This window comes from Macrotis lagotis, chromosome 5 (genome assembly GCF_037893015.1).
Source record: "Macrotis lagotis isolate mMagLag1 chromosome 5, bilby.v1.9.chrom.fasta, whole genome shotgun sequence".
Classification (NCBI taxonomy): Eukaryota; Metazoa; Chordata; class Mammalia; order Peramelemorphia; family Peramelidae; genus Macrotis; species Macrotis lagotis.
Window position 1 is genome coordinate 107,300,410 of NC_133662.1, and position 13,507 is coordinate 107,313,916.

The following is a 13,507-nucleotide window of genomic DNA, read 5'->3' on the forward strand; positions in this document are numbered from 1 at the left end:
TTTCAGGAAAGTATAGGTAGGATCCCATGATCTAAATTCTACAACTTAAGAGGGGAAAGAAAACTCAAGAAAGAAATTCTGAAGACAAAGAAACTTCTGATTAGAAGGGGAAAAAAGACTCATTAAAGAGATAAGTTAATCTGTGTGGTGGCACACAGAATTCAACTAACATTTTTTTTAAAAGACTTGGTTCAATGTTTATTTTGTGGGGGGCTAGGTGGCTCAGTGGATAGAGCACTGGCCCTGGAGTCAGGAGTACCTGAGTTCAAATCCCGCTCAGACACTTAATAATTACCTAGCTGTGTGGCCTTGGGCAAGCCACTTAACCCCATTTGCCTCACAAAAACCTAAAACAAAAACAATGTTTATTTTGGCAATATATATGCTGAAACTGTTGGGATTCATAGAAAATTAGCATGACCCCTGTGCAAAAATGACATATGCAAATTTGTGAAGTGTTCCATATTTTTTTTAAAGCTGTATGGGTGTACAAGGACAGATAATGAGATGAATGACTCCAAAAGGATTGTGTCTTATAAGAATAACATCTCTTGTATTGGCAAGAAAGTTAAGGACAATAAAAGATTTTTTTTAAAACATTAAATTTGAGGAATAGAAGAGTATTGAAGGAGAGATAAGGTCATTACTCAGTCTTGGATGGGTTGATATTAACAATGGAGAGAGGCATTGTTACTTATTAAATTGCTTCAGTTTTCTCAGCCAAGGAGAATAATCTTTAGACTGGAAGGAACAGAAGAAAAATGGTGACTAGGGAGTTGAGACCCAAGATAAATGTTGAATGAGAATATCTAATTACCCTGGATGAGTTGAGGTCACCTGCCCCAAGATGAACTATATCCTTAAATACTGAAAGAACTGGTGGATGTAATTACTGAGCCACTGACAGATATCTTCAAAAATTAAGGAAAAGAACGACTCCATAGGATTAGAGAAGGAAAAAATGTATATTTTTCAAAGAAAAAAACCACAGGTCTGTACTTGGAATTGAATGTATTTAGTCTCTGATATCTGACCAAGCTCTATAAGCATTCCACAGCACCTGCTTCAGCCATTCTATGGCTCTTAGAACAAATTGTTCTCATTCATCAATTCTGCTGAGGGGGAATGTCTTAATTTGCTTGGGATATGTGAGAATCACATATATTATATAAGTGTATATGAAAATCATTGAAAACTGGGTATATTTAGCCTCGAGAAGAGAAGCCTGGGGGAGTGGGATTAGGTAGCTGTGGTCAAGTCTTTGAAGGGCTGTTATGGTGGAAAAAGGATTAGACTTGTTCTATTTAGTCCCATAGGGAAGAATAAAGAGCAATGGGTAGGCATTGCAAATTTAGACTAAATATAGGGAAAAGCTTCCAGGCAATTAGGCCTCCTCAGAATGAACTGACTGCCTTGAGCTAGTGGGATCTCCTTCATTGTAAGTTTTGAAAGTAGAGACTGAATGACTATTTGTTGAATATGTGGTACATAGGATTCTTGTTCAGGTATGAAATTAAAATGATGACCTTTCAATTGAAATTCTATGATTTTGTGACTTCAAACTCAGTGTTCTTTTTGTGACAGAATTGAACTCAAAAAACTGACTATTAAAAATATTGAACCTCAAATTTGGATCAGCACAAAGGCAAAAAAAGAATGCCTTACAAAGGGCAAAACCAACCTGGTAAAAGTACAAATATACCAAAATGTATGTCTCATTCTATTCTCACAGCTCTAGGAGGTAGGGTGGGTGTCATTTGATATCCACTTTACAGATGAGGAAAAGAAGACTGAGATAAAGTCAATGACTTGCTAGGGCGCCATGCAGCAGATTTGAACTCAGATTTTGCAACTGAATCCAGTATTCCATCCAAATGCCAAGTTATCTCAAAAAAAATTCCTCAGAACTGAAAAAATTTCAAAAAGAGGTTCTAAGAAGAGAGCCAAGATTTTAAATGGTCTGTCTGTAATAACAGTAGAAAAATTGCATATTACTAACCTCATTAAGAATCTGTTAAGCTCTACTACTTTAGGATGATTATACCCCAAACGGAACCCCTTTGGACAATCACCCACCTGAACCCATTCCTTAATGATTAACATACTTCCATACCACATACCCCATTCCAGTGATTCTCAACTCCAAGTTGCCATTGTTCAAACCTATTCTCCGTTTCCCACTGACCACTTCCTTATTTCCACTACTCTCAACCAAATTGCTCCTCCATCTTAACCACCAATACAACCTCCCATACTAAACTATCAGCCAGGCATTGGAATGCCTGAACCTAGGTAACAAATAGGATTTCCTCTTAAACTTCTTAACTTTTTGCTCCTTCCTTTTGTTTTTGTACTCACTGAGAACTGGCTCCTTTCGAATGATACATCTTCCCTGGCTACCCATTCTAGCACTGGTTGTACTCATACCCTAACTCAGTGGAAATGGTGGGGAGATGGGCTGCTTCTTGATCATCATTGCCACTCCTCTCCCTCTACTGCCATCATTCAGTGACCTCTTCTTTGAGGTTCATTCAGTCCATATTTATACCCTAAGCAAGATTCTAATTGATTTGGGCTACAGACTTCCAGAACACTCTCCTTTCCTCAATGAAATCAGTGTCTGGTTCTCAATCTTTCTCTCCTCCTCAACTATTTCCCTCATAAGAAGGAACTGACATATTAATATTCCCTTAAATATCCTAATTCTAAAATCCTAAATATCCTCCTGTTTCCTCAATTTTCTCATTCCTCATGGTTAATTCCTCCACCCAACACAGATACGGTTAGACTCTTGATCTTGACCATCACCCAACATATACCTCTTCTACATTCTGGAACTCTGAAATTCCTTTATCCAACTATAACCTCTTTTCTGTCTCTCTCTCCTTCTGCCTTGTACCTCTTCTTTATTCTTCAGTCCCTGAAGCATTCAGTTTCTGTGATGACTACACTCTCTTCCCTTCCCGATCTACAACTCTACCCTGACTTCTTCTAACCTGTCCTTTGCCCCTTGAAGGTCTCCCTCTAAACACCAGCCTTGGATTACTTCCATTGTCTTCTGCCTTTTCTCCTACTTACATGCTGCTGACTAGAGCTGGGAAAAAAGCCAAAACCATGTTGATTTGGTTCACTACAAGTTTACATAATTTGAAAGACCAAGGGGGCAGCTAGGTGGTGCAGTGGATAGAGCACAGGCTCTATAGTCAGGAGGACCTGAGTTCAAATCCAGTCTCAGACACTTAATAATTACCTAGCTGTGTGACCTTGGGCTAGTCACTTAATCCCACGGCCTTACAAAAACCAAAAAAAAAAGACCAAACTCTTTACATGGACAAGTGATTCCCTTCTTTTCAGAGTCTGTCCCATCTTTTTCCTACAAATTGCCCCCTTCTATCATCCCTACTTTCACCAATCTAGTCTTTCTCTGCCTTCTGGTTTCTTTTTCTATTACCTAAAAATATGCCCCTGTATTTTCCAGTCTCACAAACCCCTCATTTGATTCTTTTATCTCTGCTAGCTATTGCCCTGTATCACTCCTCTGTTTTTTTTAATCTAAATTCCTTGAGAAGGCTAGCTAAAAATAGATATCTCTACCTCCTTTCCTTTCTTTTTCTCAAACTTTGTATTCTGTATTCCAACCTAACCATTCAATGCAATACAATTATATAGTAAATATTTATTTATTAAGCAATTTTTGTGTTACAAGAAATGTGCTAAACATTGGGGAAAATGAATAAGAAAAAGAAAAGCAGACCCTGCCCTCAAGGAGTTTGCAATCTAAATAGGGAAGCCAACATCCAAAAGGAAGCTACAAAGGGAGAATTGGCAGAGGTGGGGAGGAAAAAGTACCTGGTGTGGGAGGCATGATGATAATGGAATCAAAACCAAGCACTTGGGAGATGAAGAAAGAGTTGATTGAACCTCTCTAGAGAAGCTTTGGGAGTATTACTTTGTTTTATTGCTCCATTCTCCAACCCTCTGATTAGTAAGATTGAGGCAGCTTAAGGATACTAATGAGGTGTGAGTATCAAAACTGAAGAAATCTCTATGATGATGAGTTTTACCAGAGATGATAAGCTTGTTTTGTGAGAGGGTAGCTCTGATGATAGTGAAACCAAGCTAAAATGGCTCTCTCCATAGATGATAATGACAATTACCAAATTTAATGACCTTTGCTTAATCCTTTATCCTTCTTGACCTTTGTGTCTTCAAATAGGATTAATATAATCACACAGGCTGAATTTTAGTGTTCTTTCCATTTACATTATGATAGTCATTGTGGTTCTCATTTAAGTGGACCAATTCATTTCTTCCCATGCTTCTCTGAATTCTTCATAGATTTGTTCATTTTATTAACACATTTTCTGCCTTATAAACTGCTCTCCTCACAGCAATATTTTGAGATTAGATAAGAGAAATTGGGTCAAATTGTCATTAAACTTTTTTGCCATTTTAACTTTTCCACTCTATACTTTTGCAAACTGACATCACTTGCCCTAGGTAGAGGAAAAGCCAACTTATCATAAAAAGTTTAAAAAATAAATAAACCTGAGTTTCTGAGTCAAAAGGAAGAATTTGGCATACCTCTTTGTGTCAAGCTGTGTGTATTCTCATGTTAATAAAATTTTAATATGAGATATAGTTTAAAATGAGGTTATATAGAACATTGTAGCACTTCATTCTATTTTTAAATAAAATGATGAATTCTGTGGAGAAATGTTTTTTATTTCCCTTTCCCCCAAACTTCACATTTATAAACATGATGTGTCTTTTGCCTTTTTAAAAAATGCAGTTAAAACTTGCTAATTTTTTAAGAGATGACTAAATTTTGTTCTTTAAAAACTTGCTGATTGTATTCTTTTTTATTAAAAAACCACAGTGGTTCTCAAAACCTAAGAAAAATGCTGTCAACTACATAAGTACTCTATTGTGTAGAATACAAATTTAAACATTTGCTTAAATATATGTCATTTGCCCATCGATAGTGGGGAGGGGGAGAATGGAAGATTATTTAGTGAGTCTGAAAAGAAAATGTGGGTCTCAACATCATAAGTGGTCATTAAAGACAATGAGGATTTAAAAGTACATTTTTTAAAAAGTAGTACTTGACATTAAAAGGGTCACATCATTTCCAAGCTAAACTCTGCCGTTCTGTAGTTCTGTGATGTAAACTTACACCACTCTTCATGACTGTGGAAAACAGCCGTCATTCTGTGACAAACAATTTCTAAAACCAGGAATCAATACTGTTTTTCAAATAAAGGCTGGCAGCAGCCCAGGAACTCATCGAAGTTAGATGAGAACAACTTCCTGGGAGAAATCAGTGTCTGGGGCCAAGAAATGGCAAAGGCTAGCAGCCCCTGTTACCATGGCAACCTCTCTCCCTTCCCCCATCCCATTTCTCTTGCAGAGGTGTGTCAAATTCATCCCTTCTCAAGACTCTCACTTGAGACACTAAAGACAGTTCATTAAAGCTTCTGCACTAGCTTTCATGTGCAAATTCATTAAAGAAATGTCACATTTCCATGCTGCCCGGTCCTGCAAGAACAAATGTGCAAATGAAATCGCATCACACTGAAGAGATATACATGCCTTCTTGCCTGCCCTCTGTTTAAAAGGGGAAGTTCAGGTTGTGCTACCTAGGAGCTCAATTCCAGGGATAGGAATGAGCTCTTTTTAATTTTTTTTCAAACCAAATCCTCAAGGTGGTTTTTGTGGGGAAATAATTATAGCCTATAATTAGGGATTATAGGATCTAGATTTGGCTGCTGGAAGGGACCTTGAAGGTCAATGAATCCAAACCCTTTTATTTTTACAAAGGAAGAAAAAAGGATACCAAGTGACTTGCCTAGGATCCCTCAGCAAATATGCAAGGATGACCACCTGAGCCCCCTTATGCACTGTATCACCATCCTGCCCCTGCTGGGGCAGACACTACTTACCACCTCTGCCAGGTCAGAGACAGCTGATTAGTATCTTGAAAATGGGGGTATATGAAAAACTCTAACCTGGCTGTATGAGCTCCTTTGCTAATAGCTTGGGCTTCTTTTGCTTACAAAAGAGTCTCAAGAAGACAAAAGACTGGAGATATTATGGAGAAGGCACAGGGAGAAAACTCAGACCATGCCTTTTCTCAGATTAAGATACAAATTAATTTCTCTTTCCAATCTGTTTTTTAGAACCAGTCTAAACTAAACTAACCTTCAAGAAGAGGTGAGTTAATCAATTAGTTTTCCCATCACCCACACTATTCTATAAACCTTATTTTACCCCTTTTTGATTTAAGAGATTATTCAGTGAAAGTCTCAAGGGATTCAGTGTCAGAGCTAAGACTCAAGATCACTGAGCTCTAACATCCATATTCATGCATCTCCACTTGAAGATTCTACCTACCATCCCTTCACCTGTTTAAAATGAGCATAACATTTTTTTAAAGAGCAAAGCTGTTCTCTATGTCTTTTCCTTTGAGTATAGTCATTTAGACAATCCTAGGAACTGGCAGAAAGTGGGTGTGATGGAAATATTTTCTATTTAACAAACTATTTAGTGAAAGATAGCCAGCATAAAGATAAATATATAAACATGTTAAAAAAAACACCCTGAAAAATATGAAAAAAATATGGGTAAATGCTCTTGGTAAAACAAAACAGTAAAAGTTACAGTAAAAAAATTAAAAGCAGTCCCTGAATGGAAAAACTTAGAAAGTGCCTGTTTACAATCAGTACTGTCTTCTAAAAGGTTACATCTTAAAAGTTCTCTTTCAATATGCATATTTATTTTTCCTTTTCACCTCCCTTGGCATTGTTTCCATGTCATTTCACAGATTATTAATTGGTTTTATGCTTTCCAAATGTCACTTTTCTGATAAAAACTGTTTACCATCTCTGTGCTTTTGGCAGGGAGGGTTGGGGTGTGTTAATGCCGGTAAGTTTACTCTAGAGAGAACTGGTCCTAAGAAACTCATCTCTTGCCCTCCCTAGATAACAGACCTGTGGGGAATGGCAAAAGTAATACTAAGAAGCTAACTTATATGATTTTTTCCTTTTTTTCTTTTTTTGGTCTTTTTGTTGGGCAATGGCATTAAGTGATTTGCCCAAGGTCACACAGCTAGTAAGTATCAAATGCCTGAAGCTAAATTTGAACTCAGGTACTCCTGACTCCAGGGTCAGTACTTTATCCACTGTGCCACCTAGTTGTCTCTACACATAAGATTTTCAAAGTTCTTAAATTTATTATTTCACTTAATCCTTATAAAAATTCTTTAAGTTAAATGCTGTTATTATTCCCATTTTACAGAGGAGGAAACAAGCTGAGAGAAATGACTTGCCCAGGGTCATGATTAGAATGTGTTTAAGGTAGGATTTGAATATAGGTCTTCCTGATTCCATGTATCAGGCTTTATCTACTATACCACCCAGCTACCAAATTAAGTGGATAGTAGACAAAACATCAAAATAATTGTAACAAGATGCAATGAGAGCTCATTTAATTAATTATCTGAGCCTTATGAGCCTTTAATATTGAAGTTGGATGTGTTGAAAAAAAATAATTTCCAAAATAGTGAAACTTGATTGCCTTGAAACACATAGATAGTTCAGGAATCCTGATAGAGTTTCTTCCTTTTCTGTACTGGGTTAGAAGAATTCTGAGGATACCCCAAGATGGAATAACATCAGCAATGGAGATGGAGACTTCTTAAGGACAAATTGGACCCAAGAATGCCTTTCTAGATTAAGTTTACCTCTGGTAATGAAGCCACAAATGGGAATTACAACATAATATTTTTTAAATAACTCACATTTATACAATTCAGTTTTGCAAAATGCCTTTCTCATAGTTCTATGAGGTAAGCAGTACCCAGTTTTGTTCTTCTCATTTTGCAAGTGAGAAAACTGGGGCTTTAAGAGTGACTTGCCTGTGGCCCAAGAGCATCACTTATAAGTGTCTGAGCCCCTTGAAGGCTTGTGATACAATGGCAGAGGCCTATAGTACTTTGGAAAGAGCAATAATTGAATCAGAGAACCTGTGTTCAAATCCCTCTCTTTACTCTATCTCTGTCATGTTGAGTAAGTCACTTATCTCCTGGGTCTGTTTCCTGAACTATAAAATGAGATGATTGGACTTGATGATCGTTGAGGTCCTTCCCAGCTCTGGATCAATGAATGATACCATGATTACAGGTTCACTACATCATGGTACTAGATCATGGTAGTGTCAAAGTATAATAAATTCCTGGTAAAAAAAAAAACTTATTTCTTTAGCCAGTCCTCAGCCTTCACTTCACAGTCACCTTTGCCACTAGGGGAGAAGTCAAAATTGGTATTTCCTACTATGTTAAATCACATATCAATTAAAAATTCATGAAAACTTGTCTTGTTTTCATAATGCTTCAAGTCTAGGAAGAGATAACAATTTGTCAGATAGCATGGTATTAGGATGCTATTCTTTGATGAGCAATGGGACAGTTTAATATTGTGCAACCTTCACAGACAGATGTCCAAGGAGGTTAATGATTTCCCCCATCCTTTGTTCTGATAAATGCCATAAAACTTCATGTCTTACCCATATTTTCTGTCATTTTATTTTAATCCTATATTTTAAAGGTTTACGGCAGAAATAACAATGATGACTGAAGTTCTTTCCAATATTTGGGACTCGGGGCAGCTAGGTGGTATGGTGGATAGAGCACTGGCCCTGGAGTCAGGAAGACCTGAGTTCAAATCTGCCCTCAGTTATTTAATAATTGCCTAGTTGTGTGACCCTAGGCAAGTCACTCTTAACCACATTGCCTAAAAAAAAAACAAAAACCCAAAAATAAACTATCCCAATATTTGGGACCAGTATAACCTGAGCAAGCTTTGAACATGGACATCCTTCCAAAACTTGTATCCATTGTTTACTACAAGAAGTTTTGATCTTTCACTTTGTACCTCAGCATTATAAAATAAATACCTTTATGTAAAGGAAAGTGGATTTTCTGACACTGAAAGTTTCTTCTATAAAGAGTAACATCAAAAATGTCCCTTGAGTCATGTCAAATGAAGTCACCAAGAATTTCTTTTATTTTTATTTTATTTTTCTCCTGGTTTCATGCAAAACCAAATTTCAACATTCATTTTTTTAAAAAATCCTATTCCTTTATTTTTTAATGAAAGATTTTATTGATTTTGAGTTTTACAAATTTACTTCTATTCTTGCTTCCCCCCCCACAGAAGGCAGTCTGTTAGTCTACATTGTTTCCATGGTATACATTGATTTAAGTTGAATATGATGAAAGAGAGAAATCATATCCCCAAGGAAGAAAAATAAAGTATAAGAGATAGCAAAATGACATAACATGATAACTGTTTTTTTCTAAATTGAAGGTAATAGTCTTTGGTCTTTGTTCAAACTCCACAATTCTTTCTCTGGATACAGATGGTATTCTCCATCACAGATAGCCCAAAATTGTCCCTGACTGTTGCATTGATGGAATGAGCAAGGCCATCAAGGATGATGATCACCCCCCTGTTGCTGTTAGGATGTACAATGTCCCCCTGGTTCTGGTCATCTCACCCAGCATCAGTTCATACAAATCCCTCCATGCTTCCCCAAATTCCCATCCCCTGACTTTTTTTTTTTTGGTTAATATGACTTTATTTATATATTACTAAAATATTCTTGTTTAAGAGTAAACATAATGCCCCCTCCCCCACAAAAATATAGAACCTCATGAGAAATAAAGTAAAAAAAAAGAAAAAATATATTTCAGTCTGTGTTCTGATACCAGCAGCTCACAGTCTTTATCATAAGTCCATCACAGAAGTTGCTTCCATATTTTTTCTACAGTTGCTGATTGTAATTCCCTCCATCCATTCCTCCCCACTACCATATATTATATTTTCTTTCTCCTTTCACTCTGTCCCTCTTTAAAAATGTGCTGTAGGGTAGCTGAGTGGTGCAGTTGACAGAGCACCAGTCCTGGGGCCAAGAGGCCCCAAGCCACATACCACCCCAGAGCCCCAGCAACCACCTGGCCCTGTGGTCCTTGACAGGCCACCCAATCCTAGCCTTGCAAAAAGTAAAAAAGAAAATGTGTTATATCTGACTCTTCCCTCCTATGATCTACCCTCTTCTCTATCACCCAATTCCCCCCTTCCCCATCCCCCTTCTCTCCTTTTTGATCTAGATATCTATACCCTATTGAGTGTGTATGCTGTTTCCTCTCTGAACCATTTCTGATGTGACTGAAGGTTCCTTCATTCCCCCTCACCTTCCCCCCTTCCATATCATTGCAAAAAAAATCTTTTATATGAAATATCTTAGCCTATTCCACCTCTCCTTTCTGTTACACCCAGTACATTTCTCTTTTAGCCATTCACTCTATTTTACAATATATTATGCCTTCAAATTCAGCTCTCTCCTGTGCTTCATCTATAAAAGATCCTTCTACCTGCTCTATTAAATGAGAAGGTTCATATGAGTATTATCAGTATCATTTTTCTGTTCAGGAATACATGCAGTTCATCATCATTAAAGACCCTCATAATTTATCCTCCTCCACTCTCTATGCTTCACCTAAGCCCTGTACTTGAAGGTCAAACTTTCTGTTCAACTCTGGTCATTTCAAGAGGAACATTTGAAATTCTCCTGTTTCATTGAAACATCCTGGAAGAGGATGTTCATTTTGCTGGGTAGTTGATTCTCAGTTGCATTTCAAGCTCTTTTGCTTTCTGGAATATTATATTCCATGCCCTATGAGCCCTTAATGTACTTGCTTCTAAGTCCTGGGTGATCCTGACTGCAGCTCCAGGATATTTGAATTGTTTCCTGGATGCTTGTAATATTTTCTCTTTGACTTGGGAGTTCTGGAACTTGGCTATAATACTTCTGGGGGCTGTTTTTTGGATCTCTTTCCAGGGGAGATCAGTGGATTCTCTCAAATTCTATTTTGCCCACTGCTTCTAGGATATCAGGGCAATTTTCCTGTAGGAATTCTTTAAAAATGAGGACAAGGCTCTTTTCCTGATCACGACTTTCATGTATCCGAATAATTTTTAAATTATATTTCCTGAATCTGTTTTCCAGATCAGTTGTTTTTTCAATCAAATGTTTCACATTTTCTTCTAATTTTTCATTCTTTTGGTGTTGAAATATTGTGTCTTGATTTCTAGTAAAGTCATCAGCTTTCTACATCTGAAGGATTTGTTTTCCTCAGAGAGCTTTCTTATTTCCTTTTCCACCTGGCTAATTCTGCTTTTAAAGCATTCTTCTCTTCAATAACTTTTTGAACTATTTTATTCATTTGACCTAAGCTGCTTTTTAACATGTTGTTTTCTTCAGAATTTCTTTGGATCTCCTTGACTAAACTGCTGACTTTATTTTTCATGTTTTTCCTGCATCTCTCTGATTTTTTTTCCCAATTTTTCTTCTATCTCCCTTACTTGAGTTTCAAAATCTTTTTTGAGCTCTGTCATAGCCTGAGCCCAACTTCCATTTTTCTTGGAGTTTTTAGATGCAGCAGCTTGTATTTCCTCATCTTCACATTCAGTATTTTGATCCTCCTTAGGATCATAGACAAAGTAATTGTCTATGGTCAGGTTCCTTTTTTTTTTTTCCTGCTTACTCCTTTCCCCAGCCTGTGCCTGGTTTTGGGATGCTTCCTGAACTTTTGAGTTTTATTGAGGTCCACAAGGACCTCAGTGTATGAGGTTCTGACTGCTCTCCTGGTCTGTGAATGACCACAAGAGCACCCCTCTGCCATGGGGCTGGGTGGAGGGGAGGCCCCTGTTCTATGAGGGGGCCTAGACTGCAATCAGAGCCCCAGAGTCCTGTTCTAGGGACAGAGGACAGACCTAGAAAGTCTCTCTCCATTCCCTTACCTTTGGTGGGCTGAGCATTGAGGGTGCAGCTGCCTGGAGGCTCCTACTTGCCAGATTTGCCCTCCTGTGCTTCCATTTCCTGGATTTGGGCTGCCAGCTGCCTTCGGCCGCACTAAGTGTGCTGAGTGCTGAGACCCTCTTAGGGCCTAGGCTTTGCGTTCATTCTGGCAGAGGTCTTCCTGCTGATCTTCCAAGTTGTACTTGGTTCTCCCTGGGGTGCAGATCAGGAAACTGCTTCTGCTGTTGGGAGCCACGGCTCCCAGGCACTCTGGGGCTGTTCCCAAGAGGCTGAAGTTTCTTTACTCTGGTGGGGGCCACCCCCTTAACGCCATGGAACAGAGTTTTTCCACTATTTTCCACTATATTCCTTGGGCTGGAGAATTGCTCACTGAATCTTTCTGTGGGTTCTGTCTCTCAAAAGCTTAGAGTCATAATTTTAAGATTTTTGAAATATTTTGGAGAGAGCACCTAGGAGAGACTCTTCTCCTGCTGCCATCGTGGCTCTACCTCAACATTCGTTTTTAAAATCTTGAGTTCTGAATTCTCTCCCTTCCTCCTATCCTACTCCCCATCATTGAGAAAACAAGTTATTTGATATAGGTTAAAAATGTGTAGTCATGAAAAATATTATCACAATAAATCATTTGTAAAAGTAAAACATAACCCCCTCCCCCCCAAAAAGAGAAACCTCAAGAAAAATAAAGTTTAAAAAAAATATGTTTCAATTTGAGTTCAGACACCATCAGTTCTGTCTTTGGTTTGGATAGTAATCTTTATCATAAGCCCTTCAGAGTTCTCTTGGATCACAACTTTGTTGAGAAAAAGGTAAGTAATTCACGGCTGATTATTCTACAATACTGCCGTTTCTTTGAATATAGTAAGCACCTTTCCCATTGCATATGCTCATTTTTTTCTAGGAGTATCCTATTCATCATTTCTTATAACAGAATAGCATTTCATTTTAAACACATGCTACAATTTTTTAAACTATTCCTGAACTGGTGGGCATCCCCTCAATCTCCAGATCCTTGCCACCAGAAAATAACTTCCTTCTTCTTTTTCATTTCTTTTGGATTTAGACCTGGTAGTGGCATTGCTAGGTCAAAGCATAGGCATGGTTTTAAAGCCCTTTGGGTATAGTTCCAAATTGTTCAGAACTGTTCCAACTCGCATTTCTCCTATCAATAGTGAGTTAGGACATTTTTTTTAAAAAATGATTTAAATAGATATAATTGATAACCTCATCTGAAAACTGTTCATATATTTTGTTTATTTATCAATTAGAAAAAGGCTCTTATTTTTTATAAATCTGATTCAATCCTCTATGTTTGAGAAATGAGGTCTTTATCAGATAAACTTGTTTCAATATTTTTTCCGACAATTACTATTGCTGTTTCCCTCCATCTTATTCCCCTCACTCCCATTAATTCTATTCTTTTCCTTTCACCCTGTTCTTCCTCAAAAGTGTTTTTCATCTGACCACCCCTCCCATAATCTTCCCTCCTTTCTATCACCTCTTCCCTCCCATCCCCCCCACCCTTGCCTCCTTTCTCCCATCCTTTTCCTCTCCTACCTTCCTCTAGGGTAAAAGATTTCTATACTCAAATTGAGCGTGTATGCTTTTCCTTCTCTGGGCCATTCCAATG

At 37.7% G+C, this 13,507-nt stretch overlaps 1 non-coding gene across 1 annotated transcript; it reads left to right on the plus strand.

Moving 5' to 3' along the window:
- The first annotated feature begins 365 nt into the window (after nucleotides 1-365).
- LOC141490288 (U6 spliceosomal RNA) lies at nucleotides 366-470 on the plus strand. Its single transcript, XR_012469137.1, has one exon. It is a non-coding gene; the product is annotated as a U6 spliceosomal RNA (small nuclear RNA).
- The last annotated feature ends 13,037 nt before the right edge of the window (nucleotides 471-13,507 follow it).